Source organism: Taudactylus pleione, unplaced genomic scaffold (assembly GCF_031769625.1).
Source record: "Taudactylus pleione unplaced genomic scaffold, aTauple2 ptg000093l, whole genome shotgun sequence".
NCBI classification, from domain to species: Eukaryota; Metazoa; Chordata; class Amphibia; order Anura; family Myobatrachidae; genus Taudactylus; species Taudactylus pleione.
The window spans coordinates 10858764-10886388 of record NW_028284495.1 but is presented as its reverse complement, the minus strand read 5'-3'; the positions used below and the strand labels follow the sequence as shown (position 1 = coordinate 10886388).

At 42.7% G+C, this 27625-nt stretch overlaps 1 protein-coding gene across 4 annotated transcripts in view; it reads left to right on the top strand.

Annotated features, from left to right (window-relative positions):
• SPIDR (scaffold protein involved in DNA repair) overlaps window positions 1–27625 on the top strand; it is a 480368-nt gene that overhangs the window by 360028 nt on the left and 92715 nt on the right. The window lies entirely within an intron of this gene.

The window sequence follows — 27625 nt, the reverse complement described above, 5'->3', positions numbered from 1 at the left end:
CGATTAGCGTTACTTCATTTACAATGCACTGGCTGCTAGCTATATCGCTAGGTTTGATGTGAAGCACATCAAACCTGGCGACAATGGCTAGCCACCGAGGGAGCTCGCAATCACGCGAGCACACTGTGCGATTCAGGCGATATGTCATTACGAAACGGCATATCGTCCCAACATCGCTCCAGTGTGTACCTCGGCTTTAGAAATGTAACTTTTGTTGCACTCGGGCACTGTAAATTGCATGGCGTGGCTCAGTCATATATCGGCCCATGGTCTCTTGCCTTTTTCTCAGATTAGCTTACTTGTAGCACTGTTATAGAACGCAAATTCACTAGTGGTGTACAGAGTATGCATTCTTTGCGCTCTTATTGCATTAATAGTGTGAAAAAGGCAAATTTAGTAAAAATACTGAGTGACAGGACGCATTGTGCAGCTTAGTCACATTTTTAATTGTGTGCAAAGTGTGACTATTTGGCTTGATTTGATTCTAGGTGAATTAGGGCACATCTGTGTGGCAAGAACAGTTCAACTTTGCAAAGATAAATGAAAATCCATTATTACTTTAAGAAATTAATATCCATCAATCTGGAAAATTGCAACATTTGTAGTTTGGTAGTTAGAACTTCACAGTGCAGCACTTAATGTACACAAGTGAAAAGGTCACCATTAAGCACACCTTACTGTATGATCACATTTTGACCATCTCCATTATTACTTGATATACATTTTTCTCTCAAAATATTGCTGGTCTGCCATTCATTGTTCATATAACTCCTGAAAATAATTGAGTTCAGGGTCTATTTATGAAGCATTGATAAATTAAATCTTAAGAAAATGCAGCAAATTCACTGATTTATCACACAGTCACTAATTTTCAAGGGTTTATCGCCATCCCGATACACCTCTGAGCTAGGCAGCTGTCAGGGCTCTGCCGGGGATCAGCGCGGCCTTACCTCCTCGCCGGCTTCCTTTGATCTCCCGGGCGGTCGGGCAGCTGGCGCGGCGGCTGAGAGGACGCTGAGCATTCTCCCCGTGCGTAGGGGACTGCCTGCGGTCCGGTGTCTGGAATCGGGGTTCCCGGCATGGGCGCCGCTATGTCAGTCGGCCCATGTGACTGTACTTCCGGCCTGGGATAGGTGAGCGTCAGCTGATCGCTGTGCACCTATCAAAGGGTTCTGTGGGGTATATAGCCTGCTTCCACCTTTCTGCAAACTGCCTGAACAACGGTTGTCTCCTAGTCCCTAGTTGAGTTCCAGTCCAGGTTCCTGGCGTTCTATTTCCTCTACCGTGTGTTCCATCTCTGCCTGTGTGCCAAGACGTTACTGTGATCCCTGTGCAACAGTGAGTTACCATCTGCCTGTGTGCTAAACGTGTCTCTAGTGAACTTCTTGCAACAGTGTATTACCATCTGCCTGTGTGCTAAACGTGTCTCTAGTGAACCTTGTGCAACAGTGAATTACCATCTGCCTGTGTGCTAAACGTGTCTCTAGTGAACTTCATGCAACAGTGTATTACCATCTGCCTGTGTGCTAAACAAGCTTCTAGTGAACCAGGTGCAACAGTTAATTACCATCTGCCTGTGTGCTAAACGAGCCTCTAGTGAACTTCATACAACAGTGAATTTCCATATCTGCCTGTGTGCTAAACGTGTCACTAGTGAACTTTGTGCTACAGTATTGCCAGACTTCTTTACGTTGTTTGTGGATCACTCCACAGTGCCTTAAATCTTAGGCATCTCTTATTAGGGCCACGGTTATTTGTGTCTCCAATTCCCACTGAGCTCGGGTACCTGGTCAAAGGACCGCGACCTGCTCACAGGGTGCAGCTAAGCCCAAATCCCGATTGGAGGGGTCACTGGCGAACACCATCCTGTGGGTTAGACTCCGCACCATTGCCCAGGTCTCGTCAACACTCGAGAGCTGTGGATGAGGAGAACATATATCCTGGCCCCTCGTCTTCATTTCCTCCCGCAACCCGGACCCAGAGTTTCCACTTCCCCAGCGCCAAGCGTGACAGCAGCCTCAGTCCACTTATAAAGCGAACTCCATTTCAGAATTTCATTAACATTACCCAGCAATGTACAGAGTGGGATCCATAAGTGTGGAAACACCCTTATAAAAAGGAAATGAGTAAGGAAATATTAATCCACTGTCTCTACATATGATATGGGGGAAAACTTTTTAGGGTATGTCACCAGTATGGTGGCCATCTTGGATTTAACTTTAATTTTTTTTCATTTGGGAAAGTAGTCATGTGACATATCAAACAGATGCAGAATTTCATAAGAAAAACAATGGTGTTCTTCGTTTTAACTTCTCTTTATTCATTCTCGAGTTTTAACAAAGTTTATAGGATATGTTTGAAGTGCTGTTTGGCAACTGCACTGTGTGTATTGGGTGGCTTATATGGGTGATGTTGGTTGAAATTATTTGCAATAGCACATATGCTTCGTTCTCCAGTTATCAAGACAATCTCAAAAGGTTTTTGTTAGTGCCATTGTCATTAATGTCACTACCTACAATAGAAAACTCAGTTAAAACTCGAGAGTGAATAAAGATATTTTAAAGCGAGGAACACCACTGTTTTTCTTATGACCTTTTCTTATGAATAGCCGACTTCAAGATGGCCACCATACTGGTGACATACCCTAAAAAGTTTCCCCCCACTCCCATATCATATGTGTAGACACTGGATTTATATCTCCTACTCATTCCCTTTTTATAAGGTGTTTCCACAACCTGCATATATGCAGCCTTATGTTGGGTACACTCTGGCCCACATATCGGTGGTTCAATTGAATGACTGATATATTGTGTGTGTTGTCCAGTATGTACAGATAATATGTCTTGGAACGACGTCGTTCACAGACATATCGCGACGGCTGTGCAGTACAGCCATCGGCAGATATATTTGCACATCGTGCTGTGTGCATGGGCGGCCAGCCGACCGCCCGTACACATGCTGCACAGCCCGCCAGTGACTGACATCACAAATGGGTGGCCAGTTGTGACATCAGGCAAGACATATCGGACCGAAGATTGGTAAGTATGTATGCACTTGCCAATAGTCAGATAGGACGGTGGATCGGCCGGAAGGCCGTTACGTCGTCCTAATGTGTATCCAGCTTTAGTCTTCAGGATAATTGATGCCAGCCCACAACCCGAATGGCAAATAGACCCTGTTTGCTGCCTTTACATAAAATGACAAATATTTGAATTTTCTTTGTTTCAATGATTTGTCTTCTTGAGTGTATGACTATATGCATGTATAGTGAAAGCTTCATGTAATGTACTTAGTGTTCATTCTAGCACTCTGCACCTGTTATAACCAGTGCAGTTCCTCTTTCCTGCCTGGGGTGTCACTCTCTGCTCTGGTGCTTCTAGCACACTCCGGTCTGTATACCAGAGGTTTGTTACATCAGCTGAGTGTGCCAGAAGCACCAGAGCAGAGAGCGACACCCCAGGCAGGAAAAAGGAACTGCATGGGTTGTGACAGGTGCAGTGTGCTTGAATGAACACTTGTACTGCATTCCTAGTCCTCCAAGTTGGTGTAAGCATCTGGATATACTGAGGTGCAAGGCAAATGCATGAAGACTGTGGTATATGTGCACTGTTTACCTCTGCCAGTTCATTCAAAAATATTTTTATCATTTTGTGTTTTGTATCTGATAAGGTAGATCATTACGCGTAACACGCAGCAATTCTGGGGAGTAGCAGTCGGGAAGCCGACGGATATAATCCCGACCGCCAGCTTCCCGACTCTCTAATCCCGGCAAGTGTCTAATGGTAGGCGTCGAAATCCCGACGCCTGTCATTAGACCTACGCCAGACGGGAGCCCGACACCCGGCTTACCGATCGAAGGTAAGCTGGGCACGGACAGCCGCAGTGGTTGGGAGGGTTAGGTTTAGGGCTCCTGGGGGGGTACTTAGGGTTAGGTACCCCCCCCCCGGGAGGTTAGGGTTAGGCTAGGGGAAGGGGGGGTTAGGGTTAGGCACCCCTGGGGGGAGGTTAGTTATAGGCACCCCTAAGGGAGGGTTAGGGAGTAGAATAGGGTTAACCAATACTTACCTTGGACGATCGGGATTTTCACCCCTGCCGGGCAGCCTCTATCTGGATCATACTGATTCCCTTCTGGGTGCCCATTATCTGCCCAAGTTTGCCCACTGTTCTTTGCATAATGTTTTTTTGTTGAGTACATGCTTCTTTGTTTCTATAGAAAAATGCAGATGGGTTCACATATAGATCTTTGTGACAGAATGTAATGCAGTTATCAAATATTTACACTCTAGATATTCTGCCCCATAAATAAAACGGAAACAGCAGTTTTCTCATTATACAAGTAAATTATATGTTTAACAAACCCAAAAGCAGGAGACATTGCAGATAATATATCCCATACAATGTCATCCCCACGCATTGTATGGGGGACAGTACAGTAGTGAAATTTAACAATCCCTCCCCAGGGGACTGTAGCAGAAACCGATGCCCATCATTTTGCACTACACATGCGCAGCCGCATAAGCACAATAGTGGGTACGAACACTTTAGTACAGATGTGTCCACGAACGCCTATCCTTAGATCACTCCAGATAGCCTTGTTTGGCCATGCATCCCGTCAAACAGTATTGTACCTAATGGGTGTCTTAGTCGCCTCGCAGTGACAAAAGTACAATGCATGAGTACCCTGGACATTGATGTAGGGATTGGATGCAGCAGTGTTCGACTCAAACACTAACCTGAGTACAAATGTCCTGCAATCACGACCCAATTGCGCATGCATTTTTGTGCCATAAAAATTCAGAAAAAAATATACAGTATGCTAATATTTGTGATTTCCATATAGCTTGTAATACTCATTGTGCTCACAGTGCCCCCAGTGTGCAAAGTATGGAGGACAACACTTCCTTCAGGAAGGATTTCTATTGTCAGACAATTTTCAATTCATTATCTATTACCTGTAGATTTGGTGCCTAATGAATAGTATTCAAATGGTGCCTTTCGCATATCTCCATATACTGTAGTATGTGCATGTAATCTGTGAGTATTTGTTTTTGCTACAACAGCAAAAAGTTGTGACTATAACTACACAGTACAGAGACACTTTGCAGGGAAAAACGCTGCTATCACTTTAACTTGAAAGACCAGTTGCAATTGGCTGCAATCAGCCTGATGTCAAACCAGTTTCCTATCAAAGGCAGCAGAAAACAAAGATAAACAGGAGGATTAACTGTTTACTTAGCGCAGGGAGAAGACTAGTTGTTTTTCAGTCAAAGAAGAACAAAATGTACTTTTGTATCTGGTTTCAAGAGCACTCTGTTTATCTTCGTCCCTGTGCTATGGTTGGTAGGATTGATGAGCAAGAGCTCTCCACCCACCCTGTGCTTTGTCAGCTCTCCCACAGAGGCCCCCCTTCCATAGGACTGTGAGGAGTGAGAGACCTGCCCTCTGTGATCTTTTATTGCCTGTCAGGAGTTGACATATTAACCCAGAAGAAGAGAGGAAAAAATAGGGAGAGATAGTGGGGGTGGGGGAGAGAGAGAAAGTAATCTTGATTCCTGGAATTGTGCTAGAACTGCTACCACACTACTTGTAAACACTCTCCATGTGCTCTGCAGTCACACACTCACTCATACACCCTTCTCTGCTGAGCCAATGAGCGAGCGAGGAGTACATAAACAGGAACCAGAACATGACAGATCCCAGTGAGTGCTATTCTCAGTCATCTCCCGCTAGGCTCACATTTTGTTTTCTTTTATAAAGCGTGCAGGTTTTGTTTTTGTTTTTCACAGCTCATTCTGGCAGGTGATATCCATATTTATAGCAGAGATGTTTTCCTGGTATTGTTCCTTACATATATTATAGCTGCATGCTGTGACCGCTGTTTGTCTGCATGTGATAAAGTTTATATGAATGAAAACGTTGCTGAAATAAAATTGTCATGCGTAGTAGTATATGGTATATTCAATTACCACTAGTTCAGTGATTCCCAAACTGGGTGCCTCAAAGCACTAGCAGGGATGCCACGGGTTGGTGGTCCAGAACCAAATGAAATGATTTCCGTGTGATAGGTAAAAGCTGCCCGACAAAAATAAGTGCAGCCCTATAAACCACCGCATAACTGAACCAGCACGTCCTATAAACCACCACATAACTGTACCTAAGGGTGACATAAAAGCACAATTTACTCCATTTAATTTTTGCTGAAATTCTCATTACAGAAGTTTTGGCCCTGGGGTGCTGTGGAAAAATGCTGATACTGTAGGGCGCCGTGATTCAAAAAAGTTTGGGAACCACTGCACTAGTTCATTTATGTAAGAGGAAAAAAAGATATAAACTTTTGTGACATTGCGGTTTCTTAAATATATATGGAAGTGCTCATTGGAAGATTATGTAATATTACATGGTATGTCATAGCTGACAGAGAGAATGTTTTGTTGTTTTCCCCTTTATTAAAACTGCTTACATATTTTGAAAAGGTGTTTGTGGAGAATCTCCGCCAGTACAAAAAGTGCACTGGGGTGGCCTATGTCTTCAGGACCTCCTCAAAGGGAGGATGGACCATGGTGTCCCTTACATCTTGGGGACATAAGGTTCAGATTGGGCAGGATTCTTCAGACCACCTTCTGTGCAAGGCTGGGTGATCCGTTCATACTGCGATCTGCCAGAGCATCATCCTACGTTCAGTGTGTGTTATGGCAGGGGTGGCCAATAGGTGGCCCTCCAGCTGCTGTTGAACTACATATCTCTGGATACTAGGATGTCTCAGGATACTGGAGTGCTGCTTATTGCGCACCACTGGTTTAAGGAGTGTAGGGGCGATAAGTTCACATGCCCTCTTACATTATTGCAAAGAATACATTAAGAGAACGCAATCTAAAAAGTGAAATAAATTAAATAGTGCAGTGACTCCATTATCCCCAAAAATGTAAAAGTATGAGGTAATCTACCAGCGGGGTATGACGACTCAAAATCACCACATACAGGAATATAGCACCTCAGGCTTTCAAGCTGTTGATGACTGGCCATATACTATATCCAGGGTAGTTTGTCCATGATTAGGGGCTTCGGCAATCCATCCTAGGACAACATACTACACTTGATCTTGGCTAAAAGTTCAAGATACCTTCACCATCACGTTGTGCATAATTGAAAAACAGAAATGCATATATTGATATTAAAATAATCTGATAATAGTTTTTTGCTGTGCATCACTTTCCATTATTTCCAAAAGTGTGACAACTTGGTAACATACAGTATACTATGTTGTGTTTAGGGACCATCACCATTGGTTTCAAAAGTTTTGTTTGAGTCTTTCAAACTCTGCAATTCATTCATTTTATACGGATAAAGATATATTTGGCATTTAAGCAGAATTCAAGCTAATGTGAAAGAGGCAGATTGGCATTTCCTTAATTCAGTAAGGAGCAAGAAGTTTTCTCTGCATTGGAAAAAAGGTCTTCACACAATCACAGCTTTGTATGCTATGTACTCTACACTCTTGTAACCTTTACATATATTAGTTATTGTAGCTGTGTCATATTGTCCATTCACATGATGCTCAGGGCTCTGTGTTACTGACTCCCTATCAGAGAGAGAGAGAAAGACTAGCAGATATAAATCCTAATCTGCCCTTTCCAGCAAAACATTGTGGGAAAATATATATTCTTTGTTTTACAACATGCCTAATTATATTAACTATTTCTTGTAGGTATGGATCAGTTATGGTGCATACACATGGGCAGATTTTCCTTCAGATTTGAACGATACCGATTAAAAAAATCGTTCATATCTGAAAGAAAATCTGACGTGTCCCTAGAATGATGAACGATGCGCGTTCCCATTTGTCAGATAACTATATCTGACATCTGATGTGTTTGCAGTCAGATTTGATCGATTTCATTCATTTTAATAGTCTGAAATTGTTCAAATCGTTTGTAAAATCGTTGGAAACATTGTTCAATCGTTCATCTGACACATCTCACCGTGTGTATGCACCATTAGTGATTAAAAGCATGCTAGAAAGGAAGACATGGAAATTAATTTATGCATAACATTTTGTTAGGCCACACACTGGCCAACCCTGCTGCTTGGCACAAACATTGGGCCAATGTCCAACTGAATTTAGATCTTGCCAGAGCACTTTGGCCAAACTGGGCCTGTTAATGCATTTGGAAGACACACACAGATCGCCATCTCCAGCTGCATTTACCAGCATTTCCGAAAAAATGATTGTAACATTCTCAAAATGCCCAAGCAATGGGCGCTGCACGTGCCTGGGCTGCTGACCACACGTGCAGAAGTCCTGCCATAGGAGTGATACAATTAGAGCACAGCACAGGACGGGCTTCTTTCGGAGTCTTTGCCCCTATTTGTACAATTTCATATATTTAACTGGTATGAGCGCATACTGCATTGCGATCTTGGACGCCAGTATCGTGTTCAGGTCACATTGAGTATGAGCCTTGTGCATTCTACCTGTGTCCTAAGTTCCCAGCAATATGTTCAAACTTTATATCGAACTGTGGGAAGCTTAATGCGCACATCCACATGCCGACTAGGGAAAGACAGTACCGTCGTTCCCCATCCCCTGCAGTGCCAACACTGAATGATCAGTCGTTCAGTGTAGGCACCCTCCATCATCCCCGAAAATGGGCATTCTGTCGTTATTGGCAGATTGACCGACATATTTGGGCGATGATTGATATCGGAAAGGACCAAAGGGAACGCAAATCGCTGGACGTTTCCGTCATTTTCATGCCTGATTTGTGCCTGATTAACAAGCGATTCAACAATAACGATGTCGTTATCGTTCAATCGCTCTGTTTAATCAGGTAGTGGATACCCGCCTTAAGTCTTTATGGACTCCAGTCCCTGGTACTTTATGCCTTCCAATGAGGATGGACATCGATGTATTACAATCATTGATGTTAGGGGGTTCAATATAAAGCAGGGGGGTTGTTTTCAGCTTGGGTTTTTCATTTGTTTGCATAGATAACAGAAGTCTGATATATAATGATTTGGCTCTGATTTAGGTTTCAATCAATATTATTTTCCAGATTATTTCTCACAGATTGGGTGTCTACAGTTGTCACTTGCTGTCTCCACCTGGCCGGTTCCCGGGGGTCTTTGTTCCCCTGCAGCGCTTCCTGTACGACCCATAATTCTTTTTACAGATTTGTGCACATGCGAATAGGAAGCACAAGCAGTTTATGCTGATTACAATAATATGCGGCATGTCTATATTCTGTGAGTTACTGCAGTTCTATCTGCATGCGAAATGCTACGTTACAGCGTCAGCGGCTGTGAAATTGTAATGTAGCATTTGGCATGCAGATACAGCTGCAGTCACACACAGAGTATAGACTTGCCGCACATAAGCTGCATTGTGTGTCCTATTCGCATCACTTTGCGAATAACACGCATTTTAAGGGAAAAAAGTTGCATGAAAAGACGCTCGTCCCTACCAAGACACGCCATGGCACATCGCGACTAGAAGGGCTGTTTAATGCGCAAGGAGGCTATATGTATAATTCTATCATTAAAATAATTTATATAGTAAAGTGCTGTTCTCACAAAATAATCACATAATTATGTCAAGGGCAAGGTATAAGAACAGAAAACTACCATATGCCTGTAGGCTGGAATGCATTTGCTCATACTGTATTTAAATGCAGGGCCGTAGCTAGGGTAGTGCGGCTGGTGCCATCGCACAGGGCACCACAGGTCAAGGGGCGCTCTTTGGGCCTGTCAGATTTCTGTTTATTATCATTCTTGCTTGTAGCTGCCCCTTATTTCATCCCCAGCATCTCCCGGCCTCCCCTATCTCTTCCCTGGCCCTTCCCCATGAAGCCATGGCCCTTTTTTGGGTGCATTTTTTCCCTTTGAAAAATGAGGGGGGCGCCAATGCTCTTTCTGGCACAGGGCACCGAAAAGTCTAGTTACGTCTCTGTTTAAATGTTAAACCCCACACCCCATAAAAGTATTAATAGAAAACCACAATTATGTACTGTCTAAACACCTTTTTACATAGTTCATTAGGTACATTAAGCAGTTATTCATCATCACAAACTTAGTTGTACAGCAGACACCAATGTGACCACTTTTATGAGTGCTTTAGGTTGTAGTTGTTGATGTACAATATGGTCAAATTGACCAGACCTATCTGTTAGGCAGATATTGTGATCCCCCTCTGTTATGCTCCGCAAACGACGGTCTGCACATAATCCTGCTTATCAGAGATGTACTGTACACTGTCCCCTATATGTCAGAGTAAGGCTTGAGTACTATTACTTTGTTACTATGGTGTTTTGTCTGTGGTGGAACATTTCTATATTCCCAGTTGAAAGCATGAGTCTATGGGCCTGATTCAGACCCGCTCACTAGGCTGCGTTCGCTTGCAGTGCGCATGCGCAAACTAGTCCATGCGATCGGGAAGCGTTCGCTCGCTGCACATAGACAGCTCGCTAGACTGAGTGACAGGACGAGCCGTTTGTGGGTGGTAACGGGTTGGTCGATGGAAACGGGGGAGTGGTGGTGCGAACGCAGGCGTTTATGAGCGTCTTAACGCCGTTTCAGAGGCGTGCATAATTATCACAGAGCGTCATAGTACACGTCACTTGGTTGTATTTCACACTGAGCACTCGCAATTGCATCCGATGGTAAAAACTCCTGAAGATGACGTGCATTAGTGGGCATCTTAAGACAGGCTAGTGGGTGTCTGCATACACAACGCGATCGCACGCCAAGACATAGTGGAAGTGCTAATGCCTTGCCGTGTGATCGCCTGCCTTTGCTGGATTTGCATATGCTGGGTGCGTGCGAACACATCTAGTGAGCGGGTCTGAATCGAGCCCTATAATTTCATGATATTTTTATTTTTATTTTTCTTCACGCATGTCTCTCTTACTTTTTTGTGTGTCTTTTTAAGGAGTGGCAGTGTGTGAATGCAATTACAGATGTGTCCATGTGCTCCCTGTGCCAGCAGCACCAGCACGTGTATCGCTTATCGGAGCGTCCTGAGGACGCTCTGATTGGATCTACAAGCTGCAGGATGCCTATCTAGTTTGTCTACAAGATGTTTCGGCAGCGATCCTGGCTGTGACACCCTGCTAGCCAGAAGGAAGGGGTGCCGATGGTGCCGATCACGGAGCTCTGTGCTTTATGCAGCGGCACTGATCGCAGACCCCTAGTTACGGCCCTGCATAGACTTATACTAATATTTCTCCAAATAGCCCCGTTTGTCGCATCACATACTTTTCTACTTAGCCACATTAAAACACAAATCCTAAATATTTAACACTTAAAGTGAACTAAGGTGTCAATCCAATTAGGTGCCATGCTCTTGGAATTCGCATAGCGAATTCATTTTGCAATTCAATGAGCAACTCACACTGAATCAGTGAGACTGAATTCGCATCTTTCTATTCGCACCCACCTGAGGGTGAGAGATGGAAAGGAAAATCTTTATTTCGATATTTTGAGGTTAAAATGCTGGGACACTGTGCTGAACCCCTTGGTAACCCCCCCCTCCCCCACACCCTAATGACAAATCAGGCAATTGAAAGTTTCCAATTTGCTCAATTAGTCCAATAATTACATGTCATTTTTGGGGGATAAAATTACCCCAAAATCAACTTTTTAATCAGTTTAGGCACCCCAAATTTAATTATAATATTTTTTTTATTGAAGAATAAGTTTTTTTTTTATTTATTTTTTTTGCAATTTTTCAAGGTGCCCTGAAAGTACCCCAGAAACCACCTTTTCTTTCCTCCTTTTTTTTCCATTTTTGTTGTTTAATTCGTTTGAGATTAAACGAAAAAGTTTATTTTCTTGCATTTAAAGAAAAACAAACACAAATCAGCCATTTGATACCATTTAAAAACCTACTGTACCTTCCTAATGCCCACAAAAAGCCTTCTATAGGGTCCGGCTAAGTTAATTATCCATTTTGGGGAGTCCAGGATGGCCTTCCCACTTTTTCATGCACTTCTCCCAAATCTCATTTGGCAGTCAATTCGCACCCCTCTGCTGCGAGTAGTGCGAATAGAGATTTATAATTAGATTGGAGAATTCCCGGGAACGCGCTTCGATGCAAAGTCTGCGAGTTTCAAGAAACAAACACGCTACTCGCAATTCGCACCTAATTGGATTGACCCCTAAGACTCAAAATTGAGTAAAAATATAGCACATGTATGCAATCAAGGTTAAACGGACAAAATACCGGTCTGATACAAGGGACTATCACCATGCTTTATTATGCCTAATCTGCGACTTTATAACCGTTCCATTGCAGCAAAAAAACCTAACCCTAAGTACCTAGGACCTCATTCAGACCCATTCGATCCTAGGATGCGTTCGCTCGTTGCGAGCTTATATTTGCAATCTGCGCATACGTATAAGTCACAGTGCGCATGCGCGAACCAGTCCATGAGATCGGGAAGCGCTCGCACGCTGTACATAGCCGCCTCGCTAGAATGAGTGACAGGACGAGCCGTTTGTGGGTGTTGACAGAGGATGTTCGATAAAAACGGCGGCGTGCAAAATTATGACGCATCGTCAGCATACACGTCACATGGCTGAATTAAACACAGTAGCACTCAGTGCTTGCGGTATGGTCAGCCACAAGTGCTGCTTATGGGTCCGATGTTACTCGATGTTACTGATTGTTGAATACACTTCCTGGAGATGACGTGGGAAAGTGGGCGTCTTATTTTGGGTGTCAAAATACACACAGGGATCGCACGCCAAGACATAGTGGGCGTGCTAATGCCTTGCCGTGCAATCACGGGATTTGCATACTTTAACGGCTGCGTGCGAGTGCATCTAGCGAGCGGGTTTGAATCGAGCCCCTAGTACACTATTTGTGACCTAAGACGCAAAATTGAGGAGAAAAGTATCAGGAAAGAGTTGTAATATTGAGGACGTAGTAAGCAGCATGGGAATCACGCCAAGTGTATTGCACCATATGGTGTATGAGGGCACATCTGTATGAGCTCCAACGTACAAGGTCTAGTGTGCAAGGACCATCATGTTCCCAGCCTCCTGAAACCTTTGACATCCCCCCACTACTAGGAGAGGATTAAAAGACCTTGGACTGTAGGTGAAACCTCTGATGATCTCAGGGTAATCCTAAACACCTACTAAACTATCTGTTATCTACGATGCAAAATTGAGGACAAGGTAGCACAATGAAGAAAAAGTAGTAAAGTTGAGGAAGAAAGTACACTATCAAGGCTAAACAGGCAAAATACAGGTCTGATACGAGTGACCCTGCCATGCATCATTATGCTTAATATACCTCTTTATACCAATTCCTTTGTGACAAAAAAACTTAGCCCTATGTACCTAGTAATTTGCCACCTAAGATGCAAAATTGTGGAAAAAAGTAACAGGAAAGTGAAGCAAAATTGAGGAAAAAGTAAGCAGCCCAGGAATAGTATCATTATAATAAGGTTCTTGCAAGTGCTATTTGTGGGAACATTGGTGATATATCTAACAAGATGTTTTTTCTGCCCACTTTTACAGAACTTAATTAAATTTGCATTTGATATGTGAAGCCTAAACATTCCTTTCTTTATATGTAAATTTAGTAAAAATGAATCAGACTTATAAGCAATATGGTTTTGGTTATTGTTAATTGAACATAGTTTTTATTTTATGGAGTATTTATTTTATATACCTGACAAAATGTGTTGGTTCCTTCCAGTCAGCCTAATGCCTGCACAATCCGCGTATCCATCCACTTCTTGTGCACTACTGGTGTAGATTACGCAATGTCCCTGCTTTCAAAATCTTAACTGAGATGTAAATATTTATCAATTAACGCTAACATGAAACAGGCTGGATTAAAGACATGAGAGGGAAGCGTATCCTGTGGATCCTTCCAGAAGCATATGTCACAAGCACTAAAAATTACTTCTCTTTTGTGTTTTGGAACCTGATGCAGTTTGTGGTTTTGTGAAAAAGTCCTTCCATTCAGCAGCACAAGGATATCCCTCTGCAGACTTGATAATATCATGGCTGTGTGTCTCCAGCTATGATTATAAAGTAGATATGACGTGCCTAATACAAGGAAGAGGGACATTGACTCTGCACAGCAATGATCACCACTTCCAGGCCAGCTGTCAATTCAGTGTGCTGCACCTTAAAACTTGACCTAACAAGTTCTTGAACTGGTGTGTCTGCATGTGTGTGTGCTGACTGAGACGGGAGTGTCAGCAGTGCTTGTGTCTGTGTGCCTGCCCTTGGTGCTGTGCAGCAGTACATCTCTCAGAACAAGATAAGAGAAACCCCCTGAGGGTCAGAGAGTATCAGTACATCCCCAGTGAACCTTGCCTGTCTCTGATAAAAGATTAGACAAACATTATAAGGACATGTGGGCCCATTCCAACTTCACAGCATGTGTAAACCAGAAGTAAAAATCTTACACGCACAGCAACTCATGATCACGAATAGGTAACCCTGTGTGTCCGTAGCCATTCCTTATTTTACCTAATGTAATGGTGCAACAAATCCCCATTAATAGACCATGTGTGTTATAAAACACCATATGGACGTGCAGTAGATGGTGGCTTATGCCTGTTTGCCCTCATTTTACAGCTGCAAGAGGAGTACAAAAATATGTGTACATGATGTTTTTATTGGAAATCCAAAATGATTTGATTTGTTTGATGAATGGATTGTGGGTTTCCTTGCTGCACATTTGAGACCCTAAACATACTTTCCATATATTTTGCAACTAGTCAAGAAGTGCAAGATCAAACAAAAATATACAGTATATAACAAAGCTTACAGGTTGGTGCTACACTGCTGGTATTCACAGCATGCAGTGATCTATATGAAGGTGTTCCATAATATGGGGATCATAATGATTAATTAGGGAAACGTTTTTGCACAGAAAATATATTTCTTAATTGAGTTCAGTTAGTCCTTTGCTTCTACCTTATTTACCTACTTGTTTTCTCTTCCTTCCATGAATTCCCTGGTAGCCAGTGCAGGGGGCTTGGTGGTACAAGTTGCTTTATTATGGTTTTACCCCCATGGTACAATGCTATGAATCTCGGCACTGTGTAGAGGGGACGGGCCCACAGTATATGATGTGTATAATATACATCAGCATGCCCTTAGGCACCGGAACGGGGGGAGCAAGAAAACTGCTCACCCCCCCCCCAACATCTCAGAGGCGCCAGACTGACATTTGAGAGGCACCAGGGGCTGTACATTATAGCAATAGGCAGCACGGACCCCTGCACTGCACGAAGGAGGTGTAATGTGCAGTATTTTAAGTGAAGACCGCACATTACATCTCCGCCTCCGTGCAGTGTATGCGCTGTTCAGCCTAGTGCTATAATGCACAGCCCCTGCTTCTCTGTGGTGCCGCCCACTCCTCCCTGGTAGTCCCGTCCCCCTCTTCTTGCGTGGTGGCAGTCTCCTCCTGCCCTGTGGTACCGCCTTTGCTCCTCCACCCAGCAACAGGTAAGTTGGAAAGGGGAGGAAGCCAAACTGAAATTATACCCCCCCCTCCAACATAAAATTGTTCTGACGCCCCTGAGCATGCCCCCAGTACTAGTGAAATGGGTGGTGGAATGCAGGTAGGCTAGTATGCTCTAGTGACATATAAAATCACACACTTTGTAATTGGTTTTATTTTGTCTAAACCATTGTTTTATCCATTAATCCTTATTTGATGAATAAATTAAAGCTAAATACATTGGCTTAGTATCATTACTTTAACCAGGTGATGGATGGATGAATTTGTTCATATGTAAAGGTGCGTTTGATATCACACTCTTCCCTCATCAGTTAATCTGAAGCATCATCTCATTCCTCTCAACACTCCAATGAGAGATTTGTGACAATTTTAGGACACACCTCCGATCTGCTCGTGTACACCTCTAGCTTGTCATGATCACAGCACTTTTACAGCAAATCTTGCACACTCAACTTTAGACACCCCAGCCTTTGAGTCCCTATATACCCCTCTGTAACAAATAGGATTAGAGGTCCATGATCCCACCATTATCATGAAGTTGGTGACTGTGCAGTGTATGTAATGACAGTGGCAAGAGGTCTCAGTCTGTTAGTCTTGATGCCTTTAGATAATCTGCTCTATATAATCACATTGGACAAAAATAGCACCCTCCTCTACCTCCCAAATGAAAGTAATGTCTACAGTCCTATTAGAGTTACCACCATACCATCTGTTACATATGGTGGCATGTGTTCCTTGAGTTGGCAAATTATGTTCAGATGTAGTATGTTAAGGACCTATGTATCAATAATATAAAGACCAGTTCTTACTCAATTTGGCGATCACAAAATATGACCTGATTCATTCATGCATTGTCTCTCTTGCTATATTCATTAACGACAGACCTAGTACTTGATGTGTTCTGCCTAATAGTCCCTTCTGAAAAATCAAACTCCGATTAGATAAGTACAAAAAACCCATTCACCTGTGATCCCAGTTAGTCTTTGGGGTAGATTTACTAAAGCTTCTAAAAATTAAAAGTGGAGATGTTGCCCAAAGCAACCAATCAGATTGTAGCTATTATTTCTCTACTTAATTCTAGAAAATGATAGACATAATCTGATTGCTATGGGCAACACTTCCACTTGTCTGTTTTAGAAACTTTAGTAAATCTACCCCTTTTGTGAAGTTAGTGGGTGCCCGCTTTGAGTGAATGACAAGTATTTCTCTGTCAATATCAGAAATAACTTTGTTACTTGATTAATACAGGCCTTATCTAGATACATTGAACTACTAGGGCAGATAAAGGAATGTGTGGTTGATTGATGATTGTACATACATAATGATATTGCAATTGGCTGATTTAGATTTTCCAGATTGATCAATCAAAAGCCAACCGGTTTCTGTTATTGATCCAAATACATAATGAGTACTTACAATTCAGTGAGAAAAAAGATGACATAGGTCATCCAGATCTATCCGGGTATGTCAGTTTAGCCATGTAATAATTAGTCACAGGAAGAAAGAACATTCCTAAAAGTAGATATAGTGCTTGTACCATTGAACGGGCGATACACTATAGATATATCTGCTAGAGTGTACAGCAGATGTGTCTGTGAACGACGTTGTTCGCAGACATATTCGATCTGCTGTGCAGCACAGCAGATGAAGATATATCTTGCAGATATATCTTTTCATCTGCTGGTGTGTACAAGTGACCTGCCGATCGCCCGTACTCATGTTGCAGGCAGTGAGTGACAGCTCAACTTGCAAACTTAAATGCCCGCCCAGTTTCGACGTCAGGCCAAAAGGTGCTTATTCACTAGAAGACACTCAAAAGACTGCACGATTACGACATTGTAATTGTGCAGTCGTTTGTCAGTCTGTGATGTGCCTACACTGAATGAGCAGTCGTTCAGTGTAGGTACAAGCAATCATCTGCAAACATGCTGAGGTTGACCAGCATGGTTGCACGATGATAGATGTCTAAAAGACCAATTTTTTAAACAATCTGCAAACGATTTTCAAATGATTATCGAGCGATATAGTTATTGTTAATTTTAATCGTCTAGTGGATAGGCACCTTAACATATTGGCCGGACAATTGGTAAGTGTGTACCCAGCTTAAGAATGCCTTCCTTACATCACTAGACTGACCAAATAAAATGCAGAATGCTGTGATATTGCAGTACGTACAGTAGCTATGATGTACATTTTGTTGCCTTTTTTGTGTACTTGTATTTTGAGTATTGTACGAAAAAGTTATATTAGTTGGTACAAATAAATCTCTGTCAACACTGGCATATTGTACAGTAATCTAAAACCAATGGCCAGAAATCTAAAAAAAAAATAATTTGTTAATTTAGAAGTATAGTAAAGGTTTTATAGACCCTAGTTTTTTTTTTTGTATTCATAACTAGACTCCAGGGATGTGCTTGACTTAATTACAGCTTCCTGTAAGTCTGTTTATATATTTATGATGCTTTCCTAGTTGATATTACTGTAAGTATTGTATATACACTGTACTTTTTGGCAGTGTTTGTCTTGCATATTACACAATGATCTACTTTCTCTACATTCCACAATAGATCATACAGTAGCTGTACTCAAGGCACATTTGTTTTGCACTACAATTTTCCTTTATCAGTATAACAGAATTAGCTCTATTTTCCTACTTGTCACTGTTCCCCTCCACACATCAGGACACTGAGGGGCCTATTCATCATCGGGGCCGTATGTAAGGGATACTTAAGTATCCAACTCGCAGCGGGAGAAACTTGATTCATCATTGCTCCGGTGTGGGGACAGCTACTTCGAAAAGTAGCTGTTCACGTGGTTAGTAGCACAGCTACAGAAGTAGCTGCGTTACTTACCTCTTCCCCCGTCGGCCCGTCTACGCATGCGTGACCCGAGGTCACACATACGCAAAGCCGCCGGGAAGGTGGTGAGGAGGCGACAGAGGGATCCCTCTTCACATCCCTGGAACTACTTCCCATACGAAGGAACGGGAATCCGAGAACAAGCGCCGTCTGAAGATGGCTCTTGTTCTCGGAAGCAAACTCCGAAAACGTTCAGTTTTTGGAGTTTGCTGAATATCAGGTGGTTCATTGGGACCAATGATGATGAATAGCCCAGTAACTAAAATCTGATTATGATGAATCGGCCCCTATATCCCTAGCATATGCAGACCTGCCCTCACTAACATAATTACACAAGTTGAAAGCTCATTGTTTTCATAAAGATCAGCAAACTCAATGAAACAAACTGTGCTGCTGAACAATTTCATTACCTTATTGCTTAATAAACTGGGTACATAAAGGACGAGACTCATACCGTATGATATTGCATCATCAAGCCCTTGGAAAAATTGCTTCACTAGGGAAGTGAGTAGGACATGGAAGGCTGGTCTTTGCCAGGTGGTCCGGGAGAGCTCCCCGTAATTAAAGAGTCTTGGAAGACTGAATACAGATAGATGCTCAGACTCTAGTCAAAAGTTCCATAATAATGGAAAAGATAGGATATGCTATAATTCTTTGTTCTGAGAACATTTCCAGTCAGACTCACAAAGCTGCAAAGGCAAGCACAGACTAATGGGGTCATGTTGGACTATACCTGTATACGTGCAAGCAGATAAATAGGTGCAGTTGTGTAAATAGAAATGTACTATGGTGATGCACTTTTGTAGGTGTGCGGATAACCTTTGAAGTGTTAGTACAATTAAACATCTATCCATTGTTGATTTCTTTTATAAATCGATAATAAACCTACCTTATATATTTTGTTGTAGGATTTATAAACACATTGCATTATTTTCGGTGTCTTTGCGGTGCAGAAATTCTGAGACAAGTTCCTTGTCCAGCATACCCTATAAGCATAAGATCCGGGCCTCTTTCTCATGTGTTATTGTGTACTTACTATAGTATAGATGGTATTGGTACATCAAAATCCATGAGAAGCACATGAAAAACAAAAACTTAAAAACATGACTAAATGTCACATTTTCATGCAGTTTTAACAACTTTCCCAGCGCAAAAGTGTGAAACAGCATCTATAGCAGGGTTTACATAAGTCTGTCCTCAAGGCACCAAGTCCAGCTTTTAAGGATATCCATGGTTGTGCACAGATGGTATAATCAAACTGACTAAGGTGCTAATTAAGTCACCTGTGCTCAAACATGGATATCCCTAAAACCTATACTGTTAGGGTATCCTGAGGGCCAAGCTTTGGAACCACTGATCTGTAGCATTATTCTGCTCTATACATTGTAAGCATTCTATAAAATATGTATGCATTGAGTTCAGGGACGCTAAGAGTAGGGGTGGGCAGGTACTAAGTTCACGTGTCTGGGCCCATCTAGAGACCTGGGAATGCAGGCCATGTGTAACCACATGTCCTACAATATCGCAACCACACGCTCTCTGCAAATGTAGCCAATAGGGAAATGCTCCATGATGTGACTTAGCCACACCCCTCCACTGACCAAACCCTCAAGTAACGAGGCCTGCCCAGTGTTGTGGCTTCCCTGATAAAGATTACTGCCTTAAGTGTTGAGCTCCGAAATATATGCAAACTTTGGTAAATACATCCACTATACGTTATCTATTTGATTTTGATGACCATCCATCATTATATTTGTAAAACTGACCCCTGCTTCTCTTTGGAATTCCCCCTTTATTATTATTATAATTTACTTATATAGTGCTACAAGTGTTCCGCAGTGCCTTACAAAGTACATAAACAAGTAAGTTGACCAGTGACTTACAGTACAGTACAATACAGGACAAGGAACATGGATAATATATATTGCTACATTAGCGACCATGACACCCAGATAAGCAACAGAGCAAAGCAGCCAAGTGTTTGGTGCCCTAGTGGGGAGTAAGGAGTAGATGAAAGTAGAGAAGGAGAAGCACAAGAGGGTAGAGGGGCCTGCTCGTAAGAGCTTACATTCTAAAGGGGAGGGGCAGACAAACAGGTGTGACACAGATGGGGTAGGCAGGGAGGAAGGAGTATGTAGCAGCAAGTTAAGATGAGAGCTGGAAGGCTTTGATGAAGTAGTGGGTCTTGAGAGCCCGTTTGAAGGATTGTAGAGAGGTGGAGAGTCTGATGGGAAGAGGGAGAGAGTTCCAAAGGTGAGAGGAAGTAATAAATTGGCATGAGAGGTGGCGTGCATTTGTTGAACGAAGAGAGCGGACAGGAGAGTGGAGGGAGATGAAGTCAGAGATGTAAATGGGAGAGGAATGGGTGAGGGCTTTGTAAGTGAGTGTGAGAACCTTGAATTGGGTTCTAAAAGGGAAGGGGAGCCAGTGGAGAGCTTATAGGAGAGGGGAGGCAGATGCAGAGCATTTGGAGAGGAAGATGAGCCGAGCGGCAGCATTGAGGACAGACTGGGGAGGGAATGGAGTTGGGGAGGCCAGATAGGAGGAGGTTACAGTAGTCCAATCTGGAGATGACCAATGAGTGTATGAGGGTTTTAGTGGCATTCTGGGTGGGAAGGGTCTAATCTTATATTTTTAAGATGAAAACGACAGGACTGCGAGAGATTCTGGATATGTGGTTTGAAGGAGAGAAAGGAGTCCATGATAACTCCAAGACAGCGCACTTTGGGGCTAGAGGAGATAGTTGTGCCATAAATAAAGAAATGCTGGGAAGTGCGGAAAATTTTTTGGGGTGGGAAAATGATCAGCTCAGTCTTAGACATATTAAGTTTAAGAAATCGCTGGGACATCCAGGAAGAGATAGCAGAGAGTCAGTTGGAGATACAAGTGAGGAGAGAGGGGGAGAGGTCAGGAGAGGAAAGGTAGATCTGAGTATCATCAGCATAGAGATGATATTGGAGGTCAAAAGAGCTGATGAGTTCACCTAGTGAGGACGTATAGAGTGAGAATAGGAGAGGTCCAAGAACAGAACCTGTAATTGCCTAATCCTCACATTTTTCCAAAGTGATGTAACGCTCAAGAATTTGTTCTAACACTAGACCTATTTTTTAAATTTAGCTTTGCTCACCTACCTGGCAATACTGTGGCAGCGGAAAGCAGAGCCTTAGAGAAACACTGGCCATTTGGGGTCTCATCTGCGCTTGCATGTCCAGTAATTGCTACAATTTATGAACAAAAAAAAGCATTATATTAATAACTAGCGACCTAACCCGGCTTACACGGGAGCAATTTAATCTCGCCAAAGCCCCCCTGCATCTCATAACAACCTACGCTATGTCACCACAGCCCCCTGCATCTCATCACAACCCCCTGCTTCTCACTTCTGCCCCCCACATCTCACCAGTGTCACCACAAACCCCCACCGCAGCTGACTGGGGTCCAGCCACTGGGATTTGCTGGGAAGGACAGGAAGATCATTGATGAGAGATTTGTATTGCAACTACCGTAAGCATTACCAGCATGTCCCCGGACTTTTTTTTCGCAGCCTCCATGCGCATTCCTCCCCTGTCCGAGAACATCGCTGATTTCCATGATAGGTTCCTCCCATTCACCGAGGGTGTGTGGCTGTGCGTGAACATCACACTGGAGAGGGAGCACTTCACAGTGGAGGAGTGGTGGCCAGACTCTACCTGCAGGTTCAGCGTAGGGATGTACATCGGAATCCGATGGTTACGAATATCAATGTTTTTGTTCCGATGATAGTGTTTTTACCATTTGATGGTGGCTGTCCAATGTTTGTCACCATCAAATGGAAATCATTGATGGTGTTCCCATGGTTAATTTTTTTTTAATTCCTCCTGTGGCACCTTCATGGCTATTGTGTCTGCAGCAGGGCATCTTCATGGGTTCGTTGGTGACTGTCTCTCGCTCTTTGTCTGCCTCTGATGTAACCATGCTCAGTCCCTAACTCCCACCCCTCTCTAGGTTGCTGCTAAGCAACAGGGCACATTGGCTCTCACTGTCTCAGAGAGTCATTCAGAAATAGCAATCAGAGGGCAGCCCTCAGCCCTGCCGCAGCAACAGTCAGTCACTCACACACAGCACAACAATGTTTTCTGTGACTTGCTTCATTCCAAACCTTAGTTTCAGATGCTCTCTTGCTGTTTCAGCACCCTGGCCAGCTCCTCTACAGCAGCTTGGTGCAAGATTTTTTTTTTCTGTGGCTTGCTTCGCTAAAATTGTCACTGCACAGCTCTCTTCGGTCACAGATTAATGGTTTATACACCTAAACCTTCCTCGACCAGTGGTGTATAGAATAGTGAAAACCCCATCAAAATCAGTTCAGTGGTTAAGAGGTTAGCCCGAATAATCAGACAGATCCCTAAACTGGGAACTTTATTTAATATATTTAGGGGCGTATTTAATTAGCGGCGATATTGGCCAATTGTCGACGATTTTTTTTGCAATATTATCACACCTACGATAAATGGATAGACTAAAACAAGCGATAAGTTTTCACCATCTCAGAGAAGGTGAAAAAAAATGCAAAATAAATCCCCTATTTTTAGCTAAAAATGTGGGGATTTCTTTCAGAACCCTTTGGACACCCCCAACCCCCCCAATGATAAATTACCCTAGAAGTTTTTTTTAGAATTTGCGTAATTTGGCCAAAAATTACCTGTCAAGTTTTGGGTGAAAAAGAAAATTGTTGAAAATGGGTTTAATGTATTGAGTCTGGTACTTCGGGGGGGCTGTAGGATTACGACAGGTGTTTTAAACGTTACATGTGGCTACAGCAGATTTTTTATTCACTTTTTATGCACTTTTACAATACCAAAATATACTTGCACCCATTTTTACCTTCTCCCAAGTTACGTGCAGTAATTTCCTGAAAAAAATAGCTTTCTATAGTTTTTTCTAAATTTTTTTTTCATATACACAAATTACAGCCAACCGACACAATTTAAGTTCCCTAAATAATTTATTGTGGTCACTAATACACTTCTAAATTAATTTCCTATGGTCGGTATCCTTTTTTGGGGGTACAGACCTCTTTTCGTAGATGTCCTAACATTTTAGCTTGTTTTCTGAGGATAAATTATCAAACCTACCAGTTTTTACCTGTTTATTTGGAAAAACGGGAGCTCGCATGCCGGAATAGGCGATCATGTCGCTCAACAATCGCCAAAATGGGCCGATATTAGCGCAACTAATTGAATCCGGCCCATAGGGAGAGAGAAACTGGCTGTTTTCGCTGGACATGGGGCTTTCCCTATTTTAATCCAGTCCTGCAACCTGTGACAGCTGTCGGATGCAGTAGTCATCGCTATGGCTCTGGTGCGTAAGCTAGTTACCACATATATAACAAGGACTGCAGAAGCACTGTTCTCTGTCAGAAATGAAGAAATAAAACGGCTTTTCTGGAGTTAGGTCTTTTTTCACAATGAGAAATATACTGCTTAGTGCTCTCTCTCTCTCTAACTCTAATTTATTTTTTTCAAAATGAAGATTTCATCTTTTAATGTAAATTTAGTAGATTATAGACATGATACACTGTTGCTTTCTGGATAATGTATCCTATACCTGAAGAATTAATTTATCTTCTATAAATAGCTTCCCAGTTTGTGAATGGAAACAAAAATAAATGTAGTAAATGTTAGCAAAGATATAGGGGCCAACATAAGCATGTGCAGGGTTTTTAGTGGTGTGCATGGTGTAGCCGTGCCCCCCCACAGGCATGCCCCCGACTTAGTCCACTCACCTCTTCCTGGGGGTTGGCTGATGACATGGCAGTGCTGCATTGTAGCGCCCACCAATGTCTGTTCCTGTGCTGCACCGCCCCTAGGTACATGGCTAGGATTGGTATTTGCCGAACCTGGTACATTCAGTGTTAATTCAGGTTCTGGCTGCCTAAAGGGTGTACGGGCACGCACCCTACACACCCCGTACACACGTCTATTGGGGCCAAGGCAGCGTTGCACATAAGTCCTTGTGGAAGGTCAATATGTTCCTTAGCACTGCTTCTGCTCCAGAGGCGAGTGCATGTATCTACGAGTGATTCAGTCATGTGAGCGACCCGGCACATTAGTAGTTTCATAACTGTATACATATGGAAATGGGGCATTCACACGTAGAGTTATGCTGGGTACACATGGGGCGATATATCGCTCGTTCTACAGATGAGTGATATATTGCGAGTGCATCGGTGGTGTGTACACTTGATATGTCAGTTCGGCCCTGCTACACAGCTGATGCCGATATATCTGTGTATCTGGCTGTGTGTACAGACGACCCATGTACTGCCCATACACTTGCTGCACTGACATCTCAACTGGGGAGGGAAAATTAAATGCCCAGTTGTGATGTCAGTCCAGACACATCGAGCGGCCAATTGGTAAGTGTGTATAGCTTACCAATCAGCCGCTCTGATGGCGGATCGATCTGTGGTCAATGTGCACCCAGCTTAAGTTTGGTGAGGGTGTGTAGACATATGTGGATGGAATTGCCGGATATGAATAGTTGTGCTTATGCAGAGATCCGCCTGTTTTATACGTTTTTCTTGCATTTAGTATAGGGCTGGTGCAAATACTTACTGATAATGACTTCTATGAACCAAGCAAACAGGTAGCGGTGAGAGTCGCATAGATGCATAAAACTCAGCATATGGGCCAATATACACATTTTGGTCCATTTTAGTCCATGCACACATTGCAGGTGTAATTGAAGCTGACTTACATTACATGTAATTCTGCATCAGGCCTACAGACATGCAAACAATTCCAAGATACATGCAGATCATACTCATTTCTCTTCCCTTTATGAATCAAATTTCTAACCCAAGGAAATCCAATTGGTTGGTCTTAAAGCCGCAATCACATGTAAAAAGGTGGTGTGGTTTTTGATTTTCTCTTTACATAAACCACTTCATAAGAAGGAGCCTGGTCATTTCCATTTTCCCTGGGTTTATTTCTTCAGGCTGCTATACGTGCAGGGCTCATCAAATACAAGTCGCCATTGCAACAAAGATTTATGCCCTGGCATCTAGATGTTTTCTTCTATTTTTACTGTCCGGGGATTTAACCTCTCACTTGACAGCAAAACAAGTGAGGAGACTAAATAAAAGGCTTGAGGTAATATGGCCTGTTGGTGATCTGTGACCCGTGTGAGAAGGGCCAGGAGCTTCCCTTTCTACAGTGCAGAATATATATGTGTGTGTGTGTGTATATATATATATATATATATATTTATTACTCAATCCAAATAACTCAATAGTGGGTGCCTTCTGCAGTGATGACATAAACCCTCAGAACCTTAGAATGGGGAAGCAGCACTCCAGCATTATACCACAACTAATACAGAGGGTCCGGGACTATAGCAACAGATAAACAGACTAGTGAGCATACCCATCACCAACAAGCTACCTATTTATATAATAGATAAATATCATTCACAAGAAGCTCCAGAGGAATAATGAACATCCACAGGCTAATCAATTGCTAAAAGGCAATACCAAAAATCATCATATATTTGAACACACGAATACTATGAAACAAGTAAGAACCAAGGGTCCACTTAAACCTCTTGGTTACAAATGTATCATAATACAGTCAGAAACAACAATTATATAAAGCATGTTGTTTAACTTAAACTATTTGGTTGCACTGTGTTTAAACAGTGAATCCACCGTGCTTCTGCTTGTAATACCCTTTTAGTTTTATCCGCCCGTCTGATATTTTGTGAAATAAAATCTATCATATTGTAAAGTAGGGACGCAAGACAGTGCCTGCATTCTCTAAACTGTCTAGCTTCCGGCTGCTCAAAGGTTTTACCTTCAAGAGCTTGCATGTATATATATTTTTTGTTACATTACAACCTGCTATTTTTTATTTTATTTTTATCTGAATTTTATGTGATGGCTCTGCACAAAATAGTCTAATTTGGTGAAGTGAAATGAGAAAAATATATTTAAAAAAGAATCTTTATAAATAAAATTCTGAAAATTTGCATGTGCATATGTAATCACCCCCTTTGCTATGAAGCCTCTCAAAAGTTCTGGTGCAACCAATTACCTTCAGAAGTCACATAATTAGTGAAATTAAGTCCACCTGTGTAAAATCTAAGTGTCACATGATCTGTCAATATAAACACACCTTTTCTGAAAGGCCCCACAGGCTGCAACACCACTAACCAAGAGGCATTACACCATGACGACCAAGGAGCTCTCCAAACAAGTCAGGGACAAAGTTGTTGAGAAGTACAATTCTGGGTTGGGTGTAATAAAAAAAAAATATCCAATCTTTGATTATCCCCCGGAGCACCATCAAATCCATCATCATCAAATGGAAAGAACATGGTACCACCACAAACCTGCCAAGAGAGGGCCGCCCACCAAAACTCACAGACCGGGCAAGGACGGCATTAATCAGAGAGACAGCACAGAGACCAAAGGTAACCCTGAAGGAGCTGCAGAGTTCCACAGCAGAGACTGGTGTATCTGTGCATGTGACCACAATAAGCCGTACACGCCATAGAGCTGGGCTTTATGGAAGAGTGGCCAGAAAAAAGCCATTACTTAGTGATAAAAATAAGAAGACACGATTTGAGTTTGCCAAAAGGCATGTGGGCGACTCCCCAAATGTAAGGAGGAAGGTGCTCTGGTCAGAGGAGACTAAAATTTAACTTTTCGGCCACCAAGGAAAATGCTATGTTTGGCGCAAACCCAACACATCCCATCACCCCAAGAACACCATCCCCACAGTGAAACTTGGTGGTGGCAGCATCACGCTGTGGGGATGTTTTTCAGCAGCAGGGACTGGGAAACTGATTCAAGTCGAGGGAAAGATGGATGGTGCTAAATACAAGGATATTCTTGAGCAAAACCTGTTTGCCTGTGATTTGAGACTGGGACGGAGGTTCACCTTCCAGCAGGACAATGACCAAAGCATACTGCTAAAGCAACACTCGAGTGGTTTAAGGGGAAGCATTTAAATGTGTTGGAATGGCCTAGTCAAAGCCCAGATCTCAATCCAGTTGAGGATCTCTGGTCAGACTTGAAGATTGCTGTTCACAAGTGGAAACCATCCAACATGAAGGAGCTGGAGCAGTTTTGCTTGAGGAATAGGCAAAAATCCCAGGGGCAAGATGTGGCAAGCTCATAGAGACTTATCCAAAGCGACTTGCAGCTGTACTTGCCGCAAAAGGTGGCTCGACAAAGTACTGACTTTAGGGGGGTGAATAGTTATGCACGCTAAAGTTTTCTGTTATGTTGTCCTAAATGTGG